The sequence below is a fragment of the Eretmochelys imbricata genome, chromosome 16 (genome assembly GCF_965152235.1).
Source record: "Eretmochelys imbricata isolate rEreImb1 chromosome 16, rEreImb1.hap1, whole genome shotgun sequence".
Classification (NCBI taxonomy): Eukaryota; Metazoa; Chordata; order Testudines; family Cheloniidae; genus Eretmochelys; species Eretmochelys imbricata.
In genome coordinates, this window is record NC_135587.1 from 19,718,670 (window position 1) to 19,745,439 (window position 26,770).

The window sequence follows — 26,770 nt, forward strand, 5'->3', positions numbered from 1 at the left end:
ACACGCAGACATTCGTCATGACCCATAACGCTACGTGCATTTCACATTCTGGTGTCCACGCACACTTGCTCAGCCAGGCCAAGCAAACTGGTTGATGTTAGATTGTCAGGGCTTCTGGGAGAGCCAGTTTGCCTGGCAGTAGGACTGATGGCAGAGTGGTGCGAATAACCGATTCTTCAGCTCACGTGCACATCGATAGGGCCCAATTCATCACCGTTTTGCAAATCATTGACACCAGTGCAAAATGTTACCACCCTCATCTGACGATTTGGCAGCATGGGTGTAGATGACTGCACAGGGTGCCAGGCAATGATAAATTGGGCCTTAGGGCAGCACTTAATTGGTGAGATTGATTGGTGAAGTGAGGGCTGTGCCTTCCCCAAAACTCTTCCCCGTCTGCTCTAGTTATTGATTTTTGTGGGTGATTTGGTGCTCCCCACAGGGATCAGGAAATGGGGGTGCAGCTCTGTCCTAGTGGCCAAAAAGGTGATTTTCCATTTTTTGGTTAAATATTAAATTTACCATCTCAGGATAGAGATTTCAAAGAAATCCCCTCATCCTCCCCCCGCAAAAAACCCTTTTGCTTTCTCCATTGGACTCTCGCACCATTTTCTTAGAACAACTTGTGATGAGCATTCAGGAACACCTCCATTTTGGAAGGGCCCGGGCAGGAAACCTTTGCCATGCCTGGGGAGATATCCGAGAACAGCAGGGAGCACTGAAGGGACTACTTACCTTTGCAGTACCTTTAGCTGATATTCCATGTTTCTGTGGTAATTCTGAGGGAAGCTGTATTATAAAAATTCTGCTTTAGCCAGGAAACAAAAATGCAGTAACTTTAGCTTGATCACTCAAAAATCTCTGAAACCTGTCAAAAATCTCTGATCTCTTGGACAGCAAGGTGGCTGGTGGGTTTTTAGGTACTTCCCTAAATGCTTCGATCCTAGAAACACAACCACTGAGGAGCAATTACTTGCTGATCAGAGATACTAATAAGATCTTATCTAGCCCATTCATTAGAAAGCAGGATTGTTCCCTACAGTCTATTCCCCAGAATTCTGTCCAGTCCAGTTTGAAATGACCTGAACAACCAGGACTCCACCACTTCCCTGAGTAGGGAGGTTATTTCACAGTCTGCTGGATCTCACTTTTACAGATTTTTCCAGCTCTTCAGCCTGTTGGCTGATTGTCCCAGGCAGCAGGAGACGCTTTAAAAAATGTGTGGGGAAGGTGGATCAGTTTTTTTGTTGTTTTTTTTAACAGACTGCTGGTTTCTCACTTAATCCCTGTGCATTTGCCAAAACACAGCACTGCGCAAACTCTGGGGAACGTCCTCAGGCTTCTTAGGGGGCAGCGAATCAGCCAGGTGTCGCCTGAGGCCAAGCTAGAAAACAAATTAAAAGGAAAAGCAGAAGAAACAATGAAGTATCTTGCTGATTTTTTTTCAGAGGAAAGTAGCTATTCTTAACACACGAAAGGAGCATTTGGGCCAAGCCAAGAACGAGATGCCTGCAGTTGGCTCCCTACCAGGGACTTCCCTGCTACTTTTATTTGGTTTGTGCTTTAAAATGACAAATTATTAGCGTCCAAAACTTTCTTCTCCTGCCCCGTTCGTTACAACTGGCTCTTTAAATAGCTGCTTTGTGTCTCAGTCAAGTGTGATCAAGCAAATCCAACCCTGGGCTATTACCTGTGTTCATTCAGAGGCATGGTTGATACTCAATCTTGCAGCTGCTGCCCACTTTCCAAACATGCTGGCAGTTCAAATTCCATCAGCTAATAAGGCCATCTTGTAGTTAAACAAGGATTTCAGGTCATAACTGACCCCCAGGCCAGCCTGAAGTGTCAACTCCACAGAGGCAGGGAACGTGTTTTGGCTGCGTTTCTTTGGCAGCCTGGGCGCTGCTGAAAATATTATTAAACAGCTTCGTCCTGGAAGAATTTGCCAAGGAAACAAGGCAAGAGAACATAGTTATCTAGAGGATGCCAACGTGGACCATCATGGTCTATGCATTTCCATCGGAAGCGTGAGAGAGCAGTCAGCAGGGGATTGCGGGTACCTGTAAACTTCCCACCAGGCTGGCACATGGGATCTGAGCCCAAAAGCATCATGGTTATTTTTTAACCAGCATTTTGGATCACCATCCCTGTCATTGCTACTGAATCTCAGGTGTTTAAACATTTTAGGAGTCTAAGAAGCCTGGATTATGTGTTATTATGTCTGCCTAGAGCCTGCTTGCCCGAGAATATCAAGGTGCTTTATTAAAGAGCCCATTGAACCTAGCACTGTAATAAACCTTTACTCTTGTTTATCTCCATTGGGCAGAACCCCCTTTTTTTTTCAATTGGATGCTTGAAAGGAGCTGTGTTGGGACTGGAAGTCTGAGTTGCTGTTTGTTTTTCTAGGTTGCAAATGTGAGCTCTTAGCCAGCTTTTCATCAGCCGTCAGAAGGAGCTAGGGAACAGGGGCTGGTTTAGGCCAAAGACGGACTTGTGCGGGGGGGATGACGACTTCTGAGCCCCCCTGGGAAAAGGTGGGCAGAGCTGCGATCTAATGAGCATTCAGCACATCTCACCCACATTAATGTAGAACTACATCTGAGTCTAAACGGCTTCCCCAGCTCTTCAGTAAATAAATAGTACAGTATCCTAGAGCAATAGCGTCAAACACTGCAGTACCAGTATTAGAAACTTGAGCATCCCTGCAGAATACTGTAGAGTAAAGATGAAGTATCATCCAGCAGTTACAGCAGGCGGTTTGGCAGTCAGGACTCCTGCCAGTGACTTGTTGCGTAACCTTGGGCACGTTTCTGTGCCTTGGTTTTCCTTTCTTTAAAATGAGAATAATAATAATAATGCCTCCTAAGCATGGAGCATGAGGTTCTTTTTAATTTCGAGGGGTGTTTCAGCAGAGGTAGAGACAGATCTTCAACTGGTGCAGATCGGCAGAGCTGCATTGACGTCAGTGGGGGCTATGGTGATTTGTACCAGCTGAAGATCTGGCCCCCAGGGAGTCGAGGCAGCATTTGTAGGAACGTATTTTACCCTGAACAAACATGAACGACCCATTTCAGGACCTGCAAGCGACAATTACCAAAATCAAATGCCAACCCAAATGTTCCCGACCCTGCTTGTTCCCCAGCTGCAGTGACACAGAAGCCCACATGGGCTCTGTGACTTTTGCAGCAGCAGCAGCCTTAAAGTGACCTGCTTTTACTTGGATTTAATTGACTCCTTCATTTGTATCTTCCTTCACGTTGGTTTTTTTCCCCCTTCTCATCATTATAATTATTATAACTATAATACATGCTTGTTTGAAGAGGTGATACATGGGTAAAAAAGGAAAGGCACATTATTCACTAGAGAGCTAGGACTTTTACTTAACCAGACATTAGTATTCTTGCAAAATCTGGTTCGATTAAGGTGATTTATTTTTTAATTCTTGGTTGGTTTTTTTTATTATTATTATATTTGTTTGGTGGGACAATCTTTAATTTTCTAAAGATAGCACAAACATCAGCTCTTCAGCCACCCACCTGCCACACTGGATGTTCTTCGCTGCCTTGTGTGTGTTTCCACTGGATCCTGGAACAAACTGAGCTTAAATCAATGTGCATTTTAGGATGTTTCCTCAAGAAGCCGTTGCACCTTCCCCCCACTTTCTTCTCCCCCAATCCCTAACTCCCAAAAACCCACTTCATGTAAAACCTTCACTGCGGAACTATTTGCGTGAAAGGCCTTGAAAACATACATGTACTGTATACTTAGGCAACATACAGTGTAACTGGCCCCATGGTTCCTGGCAGCCAAGCTGATCTCTGCACTTTCAACCTTTAGACAGCGGTTTCAACTCAAATCTGCGTCATATCCGTTGAAGGGGAACGTTCCAGCCTAAACCCAGAGAAGTCTGCGGCGGGGGAAAAGTAATACATCAGATTGGTTTTGTCTCAAAGGTCCAGGACTGGAAAAGCAAATTGGCTACACCCCCAGTCTCTGGAGTTCTCCAGTGAACTGTAAGATCCAGTCTCTCTGAGTCGTATATTTCTTTGGAACAGACTGCAGCCCACTTGCGTAACTGAAGAATATATTCAGCCACCCATCCTTTGACTCTTTGCCTGCTCATCCCTTCCCACATTGCCACCACCCATCAGCCCGTTGAAACCAGTGCGGGTTAAGTGGCACACATCCAGCAGCAAAGCTGACACAACCTTCTACCTGGACTGTTCAGCAGCCCTGAAGTGATTTGCTCTTTTCCAAAGGGCAAGAGGAACTTAAATGTTTGTAATCAGCAAATGAACAAAGGCTGGTTCTTCATCATCAGAGCAGGACCAAAGGAACCACACCTGACCACCGATCTCCCAGTCAACATTTTGGCATTCTTTGAGGACAATCCTAAATGGTGGTGGTCGAAGTGGGGTCAAGGATGGAGACATGTGACCTTGTAGCTGGCCCCTGTTACCAGCTGTGGCTAAATAGCTGATGATGTCCCCATCAGTGACCAGAGTGCATGATCTATTTTAAGTTGATACATATGTGTGTGTGTATACATGTATGTACTGTAGATATATACACTGTATAAATATCCTCACTCACATATACATATATTATAACCGTAGCAATTACAGACTTTTTGTTTTCTTTAATTTGATTCTTTTTTTTTCTCATACATTTTTGCTTCATGTAAGCAAGTACATTGTATCAGAACCCCTTCTGGATTGGCTTGCACCAAGACCGGATCTTTATAACTCAAGACAAAGGAAATGCATCTATTTTAAGATGCTATTTTTTTTTTTTTTAGAAGCAGGTGATTTGACTAAAATAGCTTTAGCAATTCCCAACACTTAGCGAGAGATGCCTTAGCTATGGGGTGCATAGCTAAAATAAAATAAAATGTAGAAAGAATTACAAAAATAAAAAAACAGAAATAAATAAAAAAGAAGATAAGGAAAAATATCTAAATCATCAATAAAGTTTAAAAAATCTATTTTTGTACAAATGTAATTTTATCCCTTACATATTCTTTGTTTTATTTCTGCTTCTATAGAGATTGTTGTAAACTCTTTCTCTCTGTATAGATGTTCCACCAAAGGGACGGAAACCTGAATGAGAGGGAGAAAAAATTGACAGTGTTTTAAAGGCTTTCTATGAAATCTCTTTGGAAATATTTTTTTTAATGGACTTTTTATTCTTTCCCCCACCACTTCTGAAAAAAAATTTTTTTTGGTCTCTTGTCATGTTTATCCGGCGTTCCTGCAGGTCTGTTTTACTGTGAAATCACTACCGTATATTATTGTTCACACACACACAAAATGCTGCTGGAAACGCCAGTATTTTGATGAACAATTGTATTAGAATTGTAAAAAAAAAAAAAAAAGAGGAAAAAAAGAGGAAAAAAAAGAAAATATACGAGCGTTTTAAAATATAATCTGGTTCAAGCCCTCTTTTGTTCTTAATGGGTGTTCTTTGATTTACTCTTTAAAGACCTGATCCCAACCCCATTGAAGTCAATGTAAATACTCTCTCATTGACTTCCCTGGGCTTTGGAGTGTGTCCTCCACGGGTACTTCAATGGAATCACTGGCAAACTTCATGTTTTCTCACTTGTATCTGTAATGAACCAGTGTGCACAGCTCCACCTTGTGGCCACCTTTAGTCCTGTTTACATTTCTACTCCACTTGACTTTTTCTTTTCCCTTCCTGAACTGGGCAACCTGAGCTGCTTGATGTCAGAAGAAGAGAGGCTGAGATTTGACGGCTCTCTTAGGTTATTGTTACCATTTGGTTTACACATGATCTGTCTACGGTTGGACAGAGGACAGAAATTCAGTCCAATAGCCAGCCACCGTTGTGTGAGAGCTGTATTCCCGTTCGAGAACCACAGAACTGTCCACTCCAGTGTAAAACACAAGCTGTTCCTCGCCTCCCAGGCCACGCGCTCCAGAATATGCAGCCTGTATTGGTGTTATGCTCTGCGATACATGATCGCAAGTGGCCCGAAACCTTTCAGTTGGGTTGGGTGGGTGGGTGAAGGAAAACAGACATTTTCCTTTCCCCATTGCCTGCTGCTCAGCCAGATGAGCCTTTGAATTCGCCAAAACACCTGTAGGACCAGAGAATGCTCATGGTACAGTTCAGAACTCCAGGCACTCCTAGAAGCAAACTGGATACTAGCTGTTATGGGGAAAAAGCTTTCCCTCTGCCATAGGCAAATCACCCGTTTAACACCTTCCAGATTTTGCCTTAGATAACTTAATAGAAATACAGCGGTGGCATAATTCTCCCTGCTTAGCATAGAGGATCCCGAGGGAATGCTGCAGATAGTCAGGTGTTGTAATTAATACAGGCCATTGGAAAGCTGTTAAGGCTGATCACTGGAGATTAGGGTGAACAGGTCATAGGGATGGTGCCTAGTGTAAAACCCCTACTGCTGATGACGAGAGCTGTGGATGCACAATGGAAGATCCAAAGCCAATGTCAATTCAGTTTTGCACCTTGTGGGCCGTAGTCAGACTTAAGGGTGTAGAGTCCTGTGCACATGGAGTCCTTTCATTGACATCAAGAAGGCTTTGGATCAGGCCCTACGTGGACAATTGATATCAATGGGAGGGGTGGGTGAGGGTCTGGGAACAGAGGTTACCCCTTGGCTTTTCTTTTGCTGCGGGGGATTGTTTTGTGCAGCTCTGGTGCTTGTGATCAGCCAGTATAGAGAGGAGCAAGGCTGCCTTTTGGGTAGCCTATTCCACTGTAAAACATCAATACCTTGAACTAATATAGCAGGACCATGATTGCACAATGGAGACGTTAATCCACGCCCCTTTGGGATCCACTAAGTGTTCGGCTCAGCATGGAGAGTAGGTGCACTCCGGTCCTTTTGTGACACTTCTCACTCGCACAGTGACAACGTTATATTGACACTCTGTCCCCTGAGGGCTGGCATGAAGATACCAGGAGACTGTGTTGTTTTAAACCCACCTTCCCTGCTGATGTCCAATTTGTGCCCTCAAGTGGGAGCATTGCAGTGTAGGGAGGTGTCACTGAATTCCTAAGGCAGTTTGTGTGTGAACAGAAGCTGCTAGCAGTGGTCTGGGCTCTAACCTGAACTTGGTGCTACAAAGAAGACTGGATTTGCTCTTGGGTTTACAGTGGAGGTGAATGTTCTCCAATTGCTACAGAATAGATCAAAATGTGGGGGGGGGGGCTTAAATTGAGTTAGTGCTGATCTGTGAATTTAAAAAGCACTTACATTTTGTTTGAAAAGGGAGGTGGGGGAAGTTTTTACCTTAAACTCAGCATATTTAGCAAGATCGCTGCATTTTGTGCTCCCTAGTGCAAGCCTTTAGGAAAATATACTGCAGTAATAATCTCTAATGCTACAGCGTAGTGTTATTGCGGAGTTTGAGGCTGTTATTGCACAGTACTGTAGTCATGATGGTTAAGTATACAATACTGCAACAGGGTGAAATGGCAGAAGATGGGCCCCAAGGAGCTTTGGACCTGACTCTGAGCTAATGCTGGTGCAGCTCAATTGACTTCAGCGGAATCTTTCCTGATTCATGCTGTAACAGAGATCAGGGTCAGGCCTGGTATTTGGATCTAGATTAGGGTTAAGATAGCAGTTCGAAGCTCTGAGAGCTAGGGATTGGGTTGTGGTTCAGGTTTGACAGCTGCAAAAATGGTGTGAGCTGTTCTTGTGAAATGTTGTCTTGTGGGATTCTGGGGAGATCAGCTGATTTGGGCCATTTTGAACGGGGGACTTCTGGATAGAGCAGCTGGCTATATGAGATGTTAGCCATCTTGTGCTGTTCCCCTGGAAATATTGGCTGCATCCAGTCTGAAAACAGATCCCATTCACCGCTGGATCCCCGCCAAATCCATCGCATTTGAGGGGGAATATTTGGAATTGAACTTCCAGTTTTGCCCCATTTCTAAGGACAAATTAAAGAAAAATGGAGAGTGGTTTTTACAAATAGGTTAGATTTTACATGGTAATGGGGAAAAGGACACAGTCGGATGCTGCTGAGTGAAGAAAGGTCTGGCCTTTTCACCGCTGAAATCCCACATATGCTCTTAAATACACAGTGCCCATTCTGGGCCTCTGCATAGGGCTGAAATTCACCCGCCACCCCCAAGGCAGTATCTCAGGTGAAGGGAGGGGCAGACGGCACACAGAGCCTGTTGAGTTGACAAATTTCATTGCTCCTGTCTCAGAGGCTGGTTATTTGTCTTGTTAATCTGCAGGCAGCTGTATGTGTTTGGAGAATAAATATTTACCTCCCTTTCCTGTGTTTTTTGGTTCTCCCAGGGTGGAGCTAGGTGGCTAGGACCGATGGCGACGTGATATTCTTTCTCTTTAACAGAGGACTCACATTCACTGTAGTGATTGATGAGTAGTCTGACTTAAAAGCTGCTCACTGGTTTTAAAATACATTTATTTTTAACATACGATTTGTTTATATATTTAAAAAAGAAAGTAAACATGAAACAGCTTTCTTTCTTTCTTTCTTTCTTACTCTTCACAGCTTCTTGGTGATCAACACTGTGTTTGTCGAAATCTCACTTGTGAAGTTTCTCTATTCTTCCCTCCCCTCTCCGTTCTTTTCCTCTCCTCCCGGGGGAGGGTTCATGATCAATTTGCTGCTTTCTCATGGCCTTAGAACATGAAGGGAGTAAGAGGTGCGGAGCTTGGAAAACTTTTTGGGATTTCTCTGTCTTATGCAGAGATCAAAGCGCCTGTTTTGAACTTTTCTTGATTTGCTGGTATCAGATGATTATTGTTTAATGTAATAAAATCTGTTACATACAATCAATGTGTGGGGGCTTTTCTTCTGTCCGAATTTTGGGCACCAGAAATTAGGGCCTTGAGTGTACAAAACTCATCTATATTTTTAAAGATCTCGTTAGCCTGTGGATGAGAAGCTGGACACTGGTGCATGGATGCTACCCCGGCTGGTTCAGAGATCTGACTAGCTAGGTCCACTCAGAGTGTTGCCAACTCTCGCGATTTTATCATGAGTCTTGTGATAGCTGGTGTTTTTTCTTAAATCCCCAGCTCCCGAAGGCATGTGATAAAAGGCAAATCTCAGCTTTCGTTTTGAAAAAAATCATGATTTTTAAGCCAGTCTCATGATATTTTGGGTCCTGACTCCTGATGTTTGAATGCTCGAGGCCGGCAATACTGCGAGCATCCAGAAGTTTGGCGCTGATCCAAAATCTGATGAGAACAGGCCAGAAATACTGCAGGAACAGGTGTCATGGATGTATTTTGGCACTTGCAACACTGAAAAGCAGGAGCCGGGGAGGGGAATGAATCAAGAGGGGTTTGTCTGAACCACAGCCAGAGTCAGGAGCTGTTGGAGAGGTGAGCTGCAGGGAACAGGACTCCTGTGTTCCAACACTGGCACCCAGGAGCTCTCCATCTGTGGCGATGGGCAAGTCTCCTGAATTCATCTTTGTCTGCCTTGGGCTCTGTGACTGTGAAATGGGAATAATAATAGTGGCCAGCCCCAGAAGGGTTGCGCAGGCTGGTTAATGTTAGTAGAGCTCTTCGTGGAGACATACTAGGACATCCAGGTTGCATTTGGGAAGTCCAGGTCTATTGGTTTGGCTATCGCTAGTTGCATTATGGTTTTAAATTTATTTTTAAAAAAAATTCCAAAAATGTTTCAGAATGGTTGAAACCAACAGAAAACCTTTTGTTTGACCCGAAACATTTTTTTCCCGACTTTTTGAAATTGCCAGTGAACTGACAAATCCATTATTGGTCCAGCGTTCTAGGTGGAAACATATCGAGGCTAAGTGCATGCTTGCAGTTGCAGGCAAAGCCCTGGGAAGGATTGTCTTGTGGTTTAAGCACTGGCCTGGGTGTCAGGAGTCCTTGGCTCTATTCAGCTGGGCCACCAACTTTCTTTGTGACAATGGGGGAGTCACTTAACTTCCTCATGCCCTGTAGTAAGTGACACCACTTCCCTTCCTCAGAGGAGTGGGGAGCGGGAATTGTGAGCCATCAGCTGCTAGGGTTTGTAAAGTGGTTTGAGATCCTTAGATAGGAGAGCAAAGTTCCATTATTTCTTGCCATGACTCAATCCTGCGGGGATAGAGGCTTTGGGAATACAACACGAGAGATCATTTCTCTCTCTGGTACTTTGTCATTTACTAACTGTCCAAGGAGCGTGGGCTAGTTCTCTCTTAATGGTCCCTCTCGAGTGGCTTTTTCACCCCAACCAGCCCATTAGGATAATCATCGTAATGCCTCCAAGGAGGGTCGGGGCAGCTGTCACTGTGGGCACAGTTCCAGCGGCCTGAGTGGGGACCTCAATCTTCTGCATCAAGTTGCCAAGCAACACTTCTGCAGGCCTCCCCATCACATCCGGTATCCATAGTGACATCTCTCCCCAGAACAGAGATACTGGACTAGCTGAGTTTGTTGTGTGAAGAAGCTCGAGCCTTTTGGCCTGATTCTCCTCTCTCACACACAGGTGGAAAGGGGCGTTGAATTATGCTGGGTGTAAAAGCAGGGTGAATGGAGGGCGAGTTCCCTTGAATTTTCCTTCTGGTCTAGGAGTAATGCTAATATACCATCAGGACTCACGCTGAATCACAGTCTGTCTATCTCTAGTACTTTACATCATGGCACCGGTTGCCTAGCAGAGCATCTGAGCACTGCACAGTCTTTAATGTATTTACCCTCTCCGCGCCCTTGTGAAGCAGATTGTTACCCATTTTACAGAATGTGAAGGGGAACTGAAGCCCAGAGAGACTAAAATGCCTAGCCTGAATTGAGGAAAGGTTTATGCGAAGAGATGCCTTTTGCATTGTGTTGTAAAGTCCTATGAAAGTCAATGAGTTCTAAGGGCTTTGGAATCAAGCACGAGTTGATTCTGGTCTCCTGCTGCAGAGAGTTTCACAGATGGACAAGATAGCTTTGCCTCCAGCACATCTGAGATTTGGACTGGGTTCTAGCTGCGTTATCCCTGTGGATCTTAGACCCCTAACACAGGCTATAGTAATCATCTAAATATTTTTTGTCCCATATTGCCCCATTATAATTGCTTTCAGGCAGGGCAGTCAAACCGTTCTGAATGTGATATCAAACTCTGATTGGTTGTTTGGCTCATCTATAGCAGTGGATAAATGATATAACCCACTTAATCTGCATTCCTGTTCATTGAAAGGGGAGCATCGGTGTCATTCTGTTGTTTGCTAAGTGTCTGCTTTTGTTAGCACACTCATTAACACAGAGGGATATTGAATAGCAAGGCCCAGCTGTCCAGAGAACTGTATACTCTGGCTGTCACCAAACCATCAGGCCAGCTCTGCTCTTATCTCTCTGTAGGAGGCTGTACTTTGGGAGACTCCTTCAGAAAAAGCAACGCTCCTCTTGATTAGCCAAACTTGCTGGGGATAGAGGTTTCAGGGTGGGCCTGGAGTCCCTGCAAAGTGGTATGCTGACAAGAGCAAAGTGATGCTGCCACCTGCTGGGCAAGGTGCTGTACTTGCCTTTAGAGGAACATTTTTAAGAAACCCTGTTGGGAAATCTTTGCAACCGGAGGAGGCAGAGGTCTGGGAGAGGCTCTCAGTGGTTTTAATTCAAAGAGGCTCACGGGGGAGCTCTTTAATCTTGTTTCATGCCCTATGGGTCTGTGGTCACTCTGAGTTTCTGTTCTGAGCAAAGGCCAGAACTAGAAGAGAAACTCAGTTGAAACTAGTGGCCATCAACTGTCCCCAAGCTCACCTGAAACTCGGACCTGCAGCTCGCTCTCTGGTTTGTACACATCCATGGGCCCTACTTAATGTGTGCAACTCCATGTGCATGAATTCTCACAGCCATCTCCTATTGTTTCAAGCATGGCTGCTGCTTCTTTCTGTTTTGCACTCCCTACGACCAATAAAGGCACACTGCGAATTTTGTAATGTTGTGATTAGATTTAGGATATTCTTTCCTGACCCTTGCAGCCAATCAGCTTATTCCCTTGAAGCATGTGCTTTACTTTCACCATAGCTTCTTTAACCTTCCACCCTCACGCCCTGCACTGTATTTGACTCACTAACTTCCTGCAGCAGTGTGTTCCGTAAGTTGACTGACCACTGTGTAAAGCAGTATTTCTTCTTATTTTCCTTTAAATTAATGAGGGGAATTCTTGTTGTTAAAATATGGGAAAGGGTTAAAAATAAGCTTATAGTTAAGTACTCCGTAAAATGTGTAATTTTCATTTCAAAAGGTCCTGAGATCCCAAGGGAGGAGAAAAATACTATCCATAAAAATTTAGCATCCCTTTCCCCTGCAAAGCTGGTGGCAAACCTTTGTTTGGCTTTACATGCAACATTTTCCATATGGCACTCCAAAACATCTCACTTCCACTAAACCCACGTTTTGTTTTTCTACTAACAAAGTGAGGAATGACTCTTGGCTTGGTGATTTGCCACTGAAGAAGGCTAAAAGAAAAGTTGCTTTTAAGACTCAGTCCCTCACAATCTAAACCCATTCAGATGGTCACACTGAAATTCATCAGAAGGGCTTTATGTGCAACCACTCTCTCGGTAATATACTTTAACTGATGTTTGAGAGAGAGAAAACTATTACGCCAGGGAGAACCTAATTAAAATCATTAAAATATGCATAATTATTAATATACTGATAAAGATGGAGTTGACTGAAGACCAGAAGGACTCTGATTCACAACTGAAATAATGAAAGCACTGTGTGGTTGATTCACTGTGATTCATGGGGTCATATTATCAGTTGCTCGCTCTCTGTGGGCTTTTTATTATTTATAGTGTAGTATAGTACAACCAAAATCAGGGCCCCACTGTGCTAGGTGCTGTACACACACATAGTAAGAGACAGTCCCTGCCCCAAATGCTTGGGATGAGGCAAAGAATGAGAGGGGAAACTGAGGCACAGGGAGGTGACGTGTCTTATCCAAGGTCATACAGCTGGTCAGTGGCTGAGCTGGGAATAGCCCCCAGGCCTCTTGACTCCAAACCTAGTGCCTCATCCACTAGCCCATGACAAATTTCTATTCCTGCAGTTATTCCCAAATCCTGAGAGTTTTGCTTCTTTCACCGTGAATGTTTATTTGTCTGAAAAATAAAAGACATTATTTACTGTTTGTCATCCTAAGAGGGAAAAAAACAGTTGCTTATCCAATCACGGGAGCAGAAAGAATACCACATGACTTAGGGGACCAGTCACACAGGATGAATGATGAACAGTGATACTTTGCAAACAACTCACAGGTTGCAAATTATCCATCTGGACCTTTCAGTGTATCCCTACGAACAATGAATACAAGTGCTGGTGCTGGGGGTCAGCTCACCACTTATGCACTAACCAAGGGAGGAGCAAGCAGTCTGACTAGCTCTGAGGACCAATGACAGTACCTAGTGATTATCTAGCACTTTTCATCTGAAGACCACAAGGTACTGTACAAAGGAGGTTCGCATCGTGACCCGCCACTTTACAGATGGGGAAACTGAGTCACACAAAGGGGATATGACTTGCCCAAGGTCACCCAGCAGCAGAGCCAGCCTTCCTGAGTGCCTAGTCCAGTGCTCTGTCAACGGTGATCAATGAAACCTAATCTTTGAATAACCAATTTATTTGAGCATGAGCTTTCGTGAGCTACAGCTCACTTCATCGGATGCATACTGTGGAAACTGCAGAAGACATTATATACACAGAGACCATGAAACAATACCTCCTCCCACCCCACTCTCCTGCTGGTAATAGCTTATCTAAAGTGATCATCAAGTTGGGCCATTTCCAGCACAAATCCAGGTTTTCTCACCCTCCCCCCCCCCCCCCCCCCAAACTCACTCTCCTGCTGGTAATAGCCCATCCAAAGTGACCACTCTCTTTAAAATGTGTATGATAATCAAGGTGGGCCATTTCCAGCACAATCTCTCTGGTCACGCAATCACAGACATGAAGGTCGCTATCTTACAACAAAAAAACTTCAAATCCAGACTCCAGCGAGAAACTGCTGAATTGGAATTCATTTGCAAATTGGATACTATTAATTTAGGCTTAAATAGAGACTGGGAGTGGCTAAGTCATTATGCAAGGTAGCCTATTTCCCCTTGTTTTTTTCTACCCCTCCCCCCCCCCGATGTTCTGGTTAAACTTGGATTTATGCTGGAAATGGCCCACCTTGATTATCATGCACATTGTAAGGAGAGTGGTCAGTTTGGATGAGCTATTGCCAGCAGGAGAGTGAGTTTGTGTGTGTGTTGGGGGGGGGGGTGAGAAAACCTGTATTTGTGCTGGAAATGGCCCACCTTGATTATCATGCACATTGTAGGGAGAGTGATCACTTTGGATGAGCTATTACCAGCAGGAGAGTGAGTTTGTGTGTGTGGTTTTTGGAGGGGGGTGGGGGGCTGAGAAAACCTGGATTTGTGCTGGAAATGGCCCACCTTGATTATCATACACATTTTAAAGAGAGTGGTCACTTTGGATGGGCTATTACCAGCAGGAGAGTGAGTTTGTGTGCGGGGGAGCGGAGGGTGAGAAAACCTGGATTTGTGCTGGAAATGGCCCAACTTGATGATCACTTTAGATAAGCTATTACCAGCAGGAGAGTGGGGTGGGAGGAGGTATTGTTTCATGGTCTCTGTGTATATAATGTCTTCTGCAGTTTCCACAGTATGCATCCGATGAAGTGAGCTGTAGCTCACGAAAGCTCATGCTCAAATAAATTGGTTAGTCTCTAAGGTGCCACAAGTACTCCTTTTCTTTTTGCGAATACAGACTAAAACGGCTGTTACTCTGAAACTAATCTTTGAATGAGGCCTCCTGGCTTCTCTCCATGTGCCAAGCTGAGGCAGCTGATTGCCTCAAGTCTGGTCTAGTTAATTTCTCTCTCCAGTGCTTGTTCCTGGAATTGTCGCTATGGAAATGCACAGCCAATCCACCCAGTCAGACCTGGTTAATGCATGCTAGGTTTAGCTGCATACCTGCTGTTCTAAATGGCTTTAAACAAGGACTTGGTCTGATTCTCCAACATGGACTGCTGGCTGGGCTGCCGGCTGCACTGGTGAGAAAGCACCAGTGAGATGCTGTCATGGAAGAAATCGGAGACGACGTTTCAGATGGATTCTTTTCAAAAGGTTAGGGTAAGATTTAAGCCTTACATTTTTCCCAGGCTCCCTGCTGGATGGTCTAAACTTTGGGATTTTATGTTTCCACCAGTCTTTGCTGCACAGAGGGGGACACTGAGGCCCAGAGCAAGGAGGTGAGTTGCTCAGGGTCAAACAGCAACTGACTCAGATAGGCCTGACTCCTTTTAGCCCAGTGCCTTCCCCACTGGACTGAGTGAGGAAACAAGGCTTGACTCCATAGAGGTAAACATAAGGGTACATCACAATGGTTTTATTGGGGAAAATGTTGTTCATTTGTGGGCTGATCCCCCAAAGCGCCATCCTTGGCGTGGAGGGTAAGTCCCAAGGACAGCATAATAACAAAGCCATTATGGATCTCATGCTTTTGGTAGCTGGTGGTACCATCTGGCTTTTCTTTGGTACAAACAAGCAGTTACTAGTTTCCGAGTTCACAGGTGGTCTTCACTCTTAGGGAGTAGTTGAAAACATAATTAGCGTGGGAGTCAAAGATGGCATGGAAATGCTCTGTAGAACATTTTTTGAGTGGGCATGAACACGGTTATATAGACACTAAGGTGATACGTGCCAAGGGAACAGCCTAAGGTAGGTAGATATTTCAACCCTGCAAACTAAGCAGAGAACAGTATTTGTTTTCCTTTGTGCATTTCATGGGGTGAAAGGTGCCAAACTGTGACAGTGTTGGAAAGTCAAGTCAATTGATTAACCAGAGCACAGTATGGGCGGTGTCAAGACAAGCTTTCCCTGGTATTCCACTAGCCCTGACCTGAAATGGGAACGAGTCCGAACTGAAACATGTCTATGAGTTTCGCAGCCTCTTGGCTGAGACCAGCTGTGATGGTGGGCACCTCTTCTGTGCAAATGGAACTGAGACCCCCACAACTGAAGCTGTAATTTGCTAACAACTTCCAGTCACTAGTGCCCCGGGCAGAGAATGTTATTTTCAAAATACCTGCAGGGTGTTTGCAGTTATAGACATCCGGACTCTCCTGTCCCTTATTCACTGGCTGAACAGGCAGATCAGGATGTGGGTCTCTGGGGGATTTGAAGACATTGCCCAATCTTTGAAACTAGATGCACCAGTCCTACTCCAGAGGGCTGAACAAGGCTTGCTTGAGCCTGTCTGTTCCTGCTCAGAACTAACAGTTACCTTATTATTGCAAAGAACGTGCTGTGTTCGTCAGGAAAGCACACGACTAAGACCCCATAAACCCTGCACAGCCCAGCCCTTGTCTCGAGGGGCCCTCCCTTTCAGATGATGGAGGGATTTTTGCACGCGTCACAGTAGAAGAATGACATTTCCCCATCTTGTTACATGAAAAATACCCTGGGACTGAGCCCTATGGACTCTAATCTGCCTCCTGGAAGAGACTAAGTGACAGGTGATTCCTGGAGGCAAATACAGAGGCTCACATGGCAGCTCCATGACTATGGAATATCAAGCTAATAGGGATTTTGGCGTGGCCAGTTTTTTTATCCGTTTAACCATACTCGCTACGGCCAATCCCAAGTGTTCAAAAGTCGTGAGTCACAGCCACAAAATTCAGGAGCTTGACTTAAAAATCACGTCATCTAAGAAAAATCATGCTCACCCTTGCGCTGAGTGGTGGCAGAATTCTGGGGCCGTAGTACGCTGGCTTCAGAGTGGAGGAGAAACCAGTGACACCGAGTATGGGTATGTGTAGGGTGTAATTTGCTTTGTTTGCACACACACCTGATCCTGGAACAGAAGCAGTCACAAACCGGATGCAGGCAATCCTCTGGGCCAGGAACCTCACACCCACAGCCCATGCACAGGAAGCTACTCTGTCCCAAGAACTGATCCTAGTTAGAGAGATTCAGGTGGACAGCAAACCCTCTGACTGCTTGCCACAGCTTCTCTCAAAAGGCAACTGCATAACAAAACTGAGAACAATACGGCCATTCTTCCAAGACCTAAATCTTCTCGCACACAAAGAACTTGGAAAACTAAGTGTAATAGCACCAGCTGGTGACACCAGAAATACATGTTGGATTCTTTTTAACCTTCTGGGTTTTGAACCTTTTGGTCACACTAGAGTCATATGGACAGGCTTTGCTTCACAACCATAAAGGTTAGGAACTTTAATTTTTAAATGCAAGTTGAGAGTCTCAAACAATCACGTGAGTCCAGGAGCTGTGGCTTTATAGAAAACACCAACTTTTGTGAGAATTCTGGGATTTTGTGAGAATTCTGGAATTTTGTGAATAAAATCTGGAATGTTGGCAATGCTGCCTACAGTTGCTGAAATGGTTGAACTACTTTATTATCTCCCAGTTCTCAATCTTACATTAAAAAACAACTGTTTTACCATTAAATACGTATCAGTACCCTGTGTCCTCCTGCCACATCCTTCTTTCTTTGTCTGCTTGAAAATAGCAAAACTCAGAGGAAGTAGCCCGTGGGAGCAGTTGCCCTGAGTATGTGAATTTGCCTCCCCCACTCTCTACTTTTGTATGAGGATCTAACCAATGAGCAAGATCAGTCCTGTGAACTGAGCATCTGCTACAGTTTACTAAAGTCTGGTCTGGTGGTTCCCTTCGGTGTAGAGATTTCACAAACTCTCCCTAGAACTCCCTGCCGTGAGAGGTGGTTGGCACTGGTTTGGTTTCCTTGCATGGAGAAACAATCTTCAGGGCATCCAAACAGGGCCTTAGGGCAGGATTGTGTAGGCCCCATCTCCATGTGTAGCACGGATCTGCCATTGACTCTGAGGGGAGCTCAATGCACTGATGAGATACAGGGCTGGGCCCAAACTGGGATGCACCCAACTTTGCAACACCAAGGGGCAGGGCCGGCTACAGCTTTTTTGCCTCCCCAAGTGGCAAAGAAAAAGAAGCAGGACCTGCCGCCAAATTGCCGCCGAAGAGGGAGTGAAGGGCCCGCCGCCAAATTGCCGCCGAAGACGCGGACGTGCCGCCCCAATCACGGACAGAGCGCCTTCCCTTTCTATTGGCCGCCCCAGGCACCTGCTTCCTTCGTTGGGGCCTGGAGCCAGCCCTGCCAAGGGGTACGCTGGCCATTTTCCAGGAGTCCGGGGCCTGCACCGAAGTTGCTTGTAGACTGGTGTGCATTTAAAAATCTGGAATAAATGCACACAGCCTCAATATTGACTGGGACCTGCATTTTCCATGGTGGTGGAATAAATTTCCTTGTTGCACAGGCTAACAAGCTCTTGCTCAGATGCATGCTCAACTTTCAGAAAGTGCACAACTGAGGGCCTACTTGTATTTCAGACTGGTTACAATGTGCTCGGAGCACATGTATGATCTGTTGATTTTCTGGCTGTATAGAAATATTTTATCTTCTCTTGTTAGTGTTACCAGGAATCTTGAGGTGGCAAGACTCTGCTGACTATCACAGCTATTTCTTTGCTTTGCTAATCCCCGGGCCACCATCTTATCCATCACGTCTGCATTTGGAGGGATCTCACAGGTCTGATGGACAGGTCTGTAGGAGAGACTGGCTGGCCGAAACGATTTGCTGGGAGCTATTTGCTGCTGTCATTCCAACCTCTTTGCCTGAAGAGGTAATAAAGATGAAAGCCAATAATAAGCAGTCATCCATCAGTTTTGTAAAAGGCAATAATTTAGTTCTATTCCGTGGTTGCAGGGAGTCCATTTGAGGCTGCTGTTATTGACAGTAAAGCTATATGTTTTGTTTCTTAAAGTACTCGTGAGCCTTCAGAGCCTTTGAAGGCCGCATTTTTTTTAAATCTAAAAATATACAACCGGTGGCAGATTTTCAACACTGCAGAAGAAAAGAGAAGGATTTATGTTCAGAATCCTACTGAGCGGTAAGAAACTTACGAGTACAGACAGGACTGAAAAACCGATAATGCACTAGCAATAAAGGAAAGTTCCATTGTAAGAGGCCAGAACCGGTGTCATTTGGAGTAGCTCTATTGAAATTAGTGGAGCGTTGCGGATTTACACTTCACTGAGGCTCCTCTCCAAGGAATGTGGTGCCTTGAAAGCCAAGTCTGATTTCATTTATACGAGTATAATTCAGGAGTGACTCTACTGCAGCCAGTTGAGTTTCTCTGCTGTAAAACTGATGTGAATAAGAGGAGAATCTTCCGCTGTCTGGAGCGGCAGCAGGGCCCAGTTGACAGGGAATGCACCACAGATCGTGAAGATTAGAGCGGACTATGGAATTTGAAATTCAAGTTGCATCAGTTTGTTACGTTAGGTGCTTGTGCTACATAAGCTAGTTACCGCCTGTCAGTCACGGTACTGCTCACAATGCACAGTTCAAACAGTCTGCAGACCAAGAACCGGTCACTGCAGCAATTCATGAATAATTCTGAATAATAAATAAGTTTGAGGCTGTCGTATTCTGTTCACAGACAAATTGCAAACAGAATTAAAAGCAGAAGGGGTTGACTAAAGTATGAATTGTGAACTATTTGCTCAGCAGCAGAGACTGGGCTGAGAATCTGGACACCTGGGTTCTATTCCCTTCTCTGCCGTGCAAGCTTGGGCATGTTTCTTCCCTGCCCTGTGCCTCTGTTTTCCCTCCCCCAACTTTGTCTATCTCGTCTATTTCGCCTGTAAGTCTCTTATTACGTGTACACACAGCACCTAGCACAATTGCCCCCCAGTCTTGATTGGGCGTCTCGGCACTCCCATAATATAAGCAATGAAGTGTTTTCTGCCCCAGGAGTGATCATAACTTGAGTTAGTCCGCGTCACAGGGCCAAATCCAGCCCTAGCATAAGCAGGCACAACCCCACTGAGTTCAGTAGTATTTTTCTAGCTTTTATACCAGGGCTGAATTTGGCCCAGAGCATCAAAATAGTCTTATGGTCATTCTGTCATCCCAGGGACTATTGTGTAAATTAATTCATAAGCTCAAAGAAAGGCAAGCCATGGGCCTGATTCTGATGTTACGCTGGTATAAATGAGGAATAACCTTGCTGAAGTCAATGGACTATTGACCTCTGATGGGCCTCTAATTCCTTCATAAGAACTTAAAAACAGCCATACCAATGGTCCATCTATCCCAGTATCCTGTCTTCTGACAATGGCCAGTGCCAGATGCTTCAGAGGGAATGAACAGTACAGGGCAATTTCGAGTGATCCAGCCCCTGGCATCTAGTCCCAGCTCCTGACAGTTGGAGGTTTAGGGACACCCAGAACATTATTAAACTGAACTCACCATTTCTGATCAGTGTCTGTCTTACTCAATATTCAGAATACTTTCCAACTTCCCTGCCCTTGCTACCCTCCCGTCTGGTATTAATTCTGTCCACCTCCCAGCCTGCCGTCACTCAAGGTTCTTAAATATTTACCCTGCCGTTACACTGTCACCCCGGAACATCTGTGCCATTAACTCAATTGCCCAGTGTTGCCAAGTCTCGTGAGATTTGGTAGTGTTCTTACAACCCCCGCTCTTTACGATTACATGAGAATTTAAGCATTTTCTTAAACGACCAAGTCGGTTTCTGGCCTTCATGTTGCAGAGAAAAGTTTGAACGTGTGACTTGGGTGCACCCTTAAGGTTTGGAATGCAGAAGGCAAAGAGAAAGAACTCAAAATGTTTTTTGGTCTTTTTGTTGTTGTCTTACTCCCATGATTTTGAAGCCAATCTCATGATGTGGGGGGCCTGATTCATGAGATTTGAAGGCTCAGGGTTAGCAATAGTGCACATAGCTCCTAGAAAAGAGTCCTTTGGTGTTGCGAGTCCTGAATCTCAGCTTGTTGCCAAGAAATTACCCCCTAACATACCATGGGAACTTGCCATTACTTAAACCCAGGGGTTATGGTCTAACTTTTGCCGATCACGACCACCCTCCCTTTCTGCGAGTTGGGAGGCCTGGAAATTATTTTCTGTTGCAACCTGGGGTGCCAATACAGGAAAGTTTTTGAGACATGCTTAAATCAAAAACCATTTTCAGCATTTCAGTAGGTCCTGTTTCTGTGATGCAGTGAATGAGGCCCCAATTAATATGAACAGGAGTACTTGTGACACCTTAGAGATTAACAAATTTATTAGAACATAAGCTTTTGTGGGCTACAGCCCACTTCATTCTATGCATCTGATGAAGTGGGCTGTAGCCCATGAAAGCTTATGTTCTAATAAATTTGTTAGTCTCTAAGGTGCCACAAGTCCTCCTGTTCTTTTTGCGGATATAGACTAACATGGCTGCTACTCTGAAACCAATTAATATGGCGTCTGTGGCTTATAACAGCCAAACGGTTGAACCACTTACTTACCTTGAAAGCAAAGCCTCATGGAAATCAAATCAATAATTTCTGGAGCCTCAGTTTTTTTGACATCTGCCGTGAGCTGAGCAGAAATAAACCCGTTGTTAATCTTTCTCCAGAGATGTATGATCTCTCATAAAAAGCCTCTAAAGTAAGTAACTAATTACAGCCTGCACGCAGCTCCAGTATGTCACTCCGAGACAGTTATGGATAGAGTGCACATACTGGCCCGTGGGATGTATCGGTACACGGGGGCTTCCGGCGTCCCATGGAAACAGAGTGAATGAATGTGCAAATAAATTATAAATCGATTATTAATCCCTAGACGTGTACAGGGCACTGTTCATGCCGGGTATCAAATATCCATTTCTAATTAACTCAACAGGCCTTGTATAATGCATACTGATGTTGTCCAGTGCTAGCAATATTAATTTTGTTCCTGTGAAGTTTCTAGCTAGGGCCTTTCATCTGTATCTTACTGCCTCCCAGTGGGATTCAGGCCCTGATTCTTCAAAGAGAACTGCCTGGGGGCAGGGAGCTGCAGCGTCGCTCCCTTTAGAGTGGGGAGGACCTTATAGCTAAGGCACTAGATTGGGATTCAGGAGAAGTGGGTTCCATTCCCAGCTCTGCCGCGGTCTCCCACTGTGGCTGGTGGCTCTGATTCAGCATGGTACGTGATGGATTGACGCATGTGTTTAAGTGCTTCCCTGGCCTGGTGCATTCATCTTCTTTGAGCTTCAGTTGCCCAGCGATAATGGTATTTCCTTGACCCCACACCTTAGTCTCTGTCTTGAAGAGTTTACAGTCCAAATCAACAAGCTGGACAGTCTCTTACTATATGTCTGGACAGCGACTAGCACAACTGAGCTTCTGAACCCAGTTGAGGCCGCTAGGTAATTTGCGTCTGGGTTTGAAATTTCTAGACAGATTTAAAGTCATATCCTTGGCAGGAGAAATCTGACATGAAATGCCAATCAAATATAGGAGCTGGCTCGCTACAGGCAAACAGCTAAGGTTAAAGTCCTTGCGTCTCCTCTCCTTTCAACCAGCTGTCACTGAGTTCTCACTTTAGTTCCATCGGTTTCAGTGGAGTGGCTCCTGATCCACTGAAGTGAAAGAGGAGAATCAGGCAGCCAGCCAGAGATTCAGGCATGGAATTAATGGCTGGGTCTCTGCAATGTGAGGGCATTTTAGGAATTAATCCTTTGCGCAATCTGCCTCCTATAATAGGACAATATTTCTGTCTCTCTCTAATCATTTATAATTCTTGTACATACCTCACATATGGTGCCTCATAAATTGCTCTCTCTGGCTTATCCAGTCAGTCTTATTTGCTTGCCACGAGCTCCGGGGTGAATATTATTTTTATGTTAATATTAACTCGAGTGCCTAGAACGACATTTCTTTATTATACAGATATTTTTAAAGCACTTTAAAAGCCAAGACCCAGGTCCTGAGGCACTTGGACTTTATGGCTATGTCTACACTGCAGTGTACCCAGAGTTAGTAGAACTCGAATTAGCAGACCCTGGGTTCGTTAACCTAAGGCTTGAATGTCTGCTCTCATTTGTAACCCCAGGTTAGGATTGTCGAACCCTGGGTCCCAACCTGGGGCGCCAGTGTCTACACTGCATTATACGGGCCTGAGCCCAATCACCCATATCCCAGACTTCCTAATGCCCTCCCAAAATGTGACCATTGTAGCCCCTGTTCATGGTGCAGTGTGGGAAAACTTGACTGTCCACCAAACTTGACTGTTCAGAGGACAAAGGAAGTCAGTCCGTGGGATTGTGGGATACTTTTGGTTGACTCCCAGAGCATGAGTCTAGTGGGACTGTGTGTCTATACTGTAAAGCCGTGGGGCTTGAACCCAGGTCTTGGCTTGACTCAGGCTTGGGCCCTCCACCCCATGGGGTCCTGGGACCCTAGATTCGAGCCCTGATTTAGGACAACATATGTAGATGGAAGGAGGGGTTAGGCTTGAGCCTGAGTTCAATCCCTGGGCTTACACTGCAGCGTAGACATATCCTGAGGGCCCAGTCTGCAACCCTTACTCACACACTTACTCACTGAGGTAAGGATAGCTCATGCAAGGGCTTCAGGGACCAGGCCCTGCCTAGGTTAGAAACAATGCAGAGTGCAACAGGCCGAGTGGCAATAGGTATGGCCATCAGCATAGGAAGCTCTGCTAATGCAGGTTTGAGAGTGGGTGCCTGGCACATGGACACTGGGAGACTGTTTCAGGCAGGACAGAAAGGTGCAGAGTCAAGCGTGGGAGGCCTTAGGGGAAAGGCTGGAAGAACGTGATGTAAGCAGGGCTGGGGTGGGTCTGGCTGGGCAGAAACCTGAATCTTGAACTTGGAGGCAGGAGGAGAGAGGAAGCCAAGAGAGGGAGTGAGTGGGTGGTGAAATGGGCGGGAGGATGGTCTGAGAACAGCGTGGAAGCAATTTCAGAATAATTTGTGTGTGTGTGAGAGAGAGAGAGAGAGAGAAACACTTGGTTCACCTGACAATGCTGGGTGTAAATGTCAGCATATAGGACCTCAAAGTGCAGCACCAGAGAGTACAGGCAAGACTCCACTGAGGGGAGCTGAGGATTAAAATAGCCTCCCTCACCAGCCCCCCTAACTCAGAATGTCCCAGGGCTTCTATACCTGTCCACTCCTGGTGTCCCCGTTTGCGGGCCAGCAAATGGAAAGTGACAAGTCTGTTTCAGAGTAGCAGCCGTGTTAGTCTGTATCCGCAAAAAGAACAGTAGGACTTGTGGCATCGTAGAGACTAACAAATTTATTTCAGCATAAGCTTTCGTGAGCTACAGCCCACTTCGTCAGATGCATGCAGTGGAAAAGCACGTCCCTCGGCCCATGCCGCTTCCCGCACCCCCCATTGGCCTGGAGCGGCGAACCGCGGGCCAGTGGGAGCCGCAACCGGCCAAACCTGCGGACGCGGCAGGTAAACAAACTGTCCCGGCCCGCCAGCGGATTTCCCTGACGGGCCAAAGGTTGCCGATCCCTGCCCTAGAGCCTTCACCCACCCTGCCAAGCTCCCGAACTGGCCCGTGGGCTGTGGGGCACATTTTCTCAGGTTGTCAATGCAGCTCTGTTTACAGGGCCCCTAATTAGCTGGCCTCTCTGTTTCTACTCCTGATTGTGCTGAATAAACAGGGTTCCTTTTTTTTTCTTCCATGGGCATACTCCACGCAGAATGAAAATTCCAAAGGTTAGCTCAGTGGCAACCAGGAGATGGAAAGCACCCCTCCCAACTCCTGGAGTGCTGGGGCGGGGGAACGAGGTCTGGGCCTTGGAACCAGCTCTCAGGAAATACTAGCGCATCCTTTCTCTCATAAATACTTCGACAGCACAGCTGTTGTTCGCGGCCTTCATTTTCTAATGTAAACAAGAAAGAGTTCGCAGCTGTACTGAAACAGTTTGCAGGGGGAAAAGACAAGGCCTGTAGCTTGCTTACATGGGGAGAGCGTAGGTTTGTAAATGAAGCTTTTATTCAAGTTTAGGTTTCCACCAGAATTGGGGGGGGTAGGGGCGGGGGATCCATCAGAAAACCCCCCTGCACATCGCACACAAACCTTGCATCCAGCTAGGGTAAATCAGCTTATTTATGGTTTGCAGTCTGGTGTGTAAAGTGCTTGGCTAGCACAGAGTCATTTCTTCTCAAGGTAATCCTGTGAGCGATTGTGTGCGTGTGTATGTGCAAATCATTGCAGCTGTACTGAAGGGGAGAGCTAGTTCTGATCTAAACCAGCTGAGGCTCTGGCCTTGAGTCTCTCCCGCCTCTTTTAAAAACCAGGCAGTTAATATTTAATTTTGGCCCAGATTTTCCATTTTTAGAGCTCTCCACTCCTCTTGGTCAGCCTGGGCTCTGGAGTGGGGGGATTTCCCACCAGAAGGCAGCAGAAAGGCTATTCTCAGCTCCACTTCAGAGCAGGAGTCTTTTAAGATAAGCCTGATCTTAAGAAATTTCCAGCCCAGTTGTACTGTGGACTGAGAGTTCTGAGAAGCGATCTGGGCTTTGGGGCCCATATCCAAACTGATCCCTTTGAGGTTTGCTGCCCATCACCAGGACCTATCCTGCTCTTGCTGAAATACTATTTATTTTTGTTATTGCTGTTACAGTAGAACCTAGAGTTCCCTGCTGAGATCAGGGTCCCATCGTGCTAGGCGCTGTACATACACAAAGTGAGACTGTGTGCCTGCTCCTCAGAGCTTACAAGCTAAATAGACAGGATAGGAGAAAAGAAGCATAATTTTGCCCCTTTTTACAGCCAGGGAGCTGAGGCACGGACAGATTAGGTGACTTGCCTAACGTCACAGAGGGAGTCTGTGGGAGAGCCAGGATTTGAACCCAGCTCTCCTGAGGCCCAGCCCAGCATTTTAACCATAAGACATCAGTGATGGTCATTCTCCTGGTTTCAATGGAGTACTTGTGTGAGGGCTCGCCCTGGAAAAAGTCCATGATTAACCTCGCCATCCTCCAACCTCCTCCCTGTTGTTACACTTACTACACTACCTTTTAATGCCAAGTTGCCATCTTGGCATCTAAAGAGTAATTAACCTGGTTATGCTTAAAATGAGCTAACTAGGATTAACAATTTCTAAGTTAAAACATATGAAGGAGGGGCAGACGATTGATTTGGCATGCTACGGTTTGGAGGGCAGAGATCCTGTTGGGATGTTACTATAAGCGCCGGAAAAATAATTCAGCAAAACTCAAGTATGCTAAGCTTAATATGCGGTGCGCTTATTTATTTATTTCTGCAGCCCCCTTGCCCTGCACTTTGTGCCTGATGCCACCGATGGACACCCAGCCACCAGATGGTGCCATTGCCCCACTAAGCATGTTGCTGAGGTAATGGGGACCCTGTTCTCATTGGCTGGCTTGGAATGTCTCCTTAGTAACGCCTGCTTTGGCAACAGTTACCCAAACGTCCCTCCCCCTCCCCAGGCTCCTGCAAGACTTGCACATTTTAGCTAGTGGAACATTTGCATGAGTTCCAATGAACATAATGTTTAGTTGGCTTTAACCCTCCGCCTCCTGGAATGTCTCTTTCTCCCCCTGTCTCTCCGTTCACTTTCTATATTTTTATTGGCATGGCCAAGTATACTCAGTGTGGCCCAGCTTACTAGAGATTGTCTCCTCTCATCATCATCATCATCATGATATATTCTATTTTTTACAGTAGAAGGCTCAATCAGGGATGGGGGCTCCCTTGTGCGAGGCGCTGTACAAACACGCAACAGGAAGATGGTCCTTGCCTCCAAGCGTTTAGCATAAAGTGAGAGATAACAGGTGGAGACAACAAACAGACAGTCAGCATGGGGAAGGAGATGTAACGAACTTTCCCACAAATTGTCTTCCTTGCCCCATCCTCCTTACTTGAGGCATTAGCATCTACTGAGAAGCTTTGTGT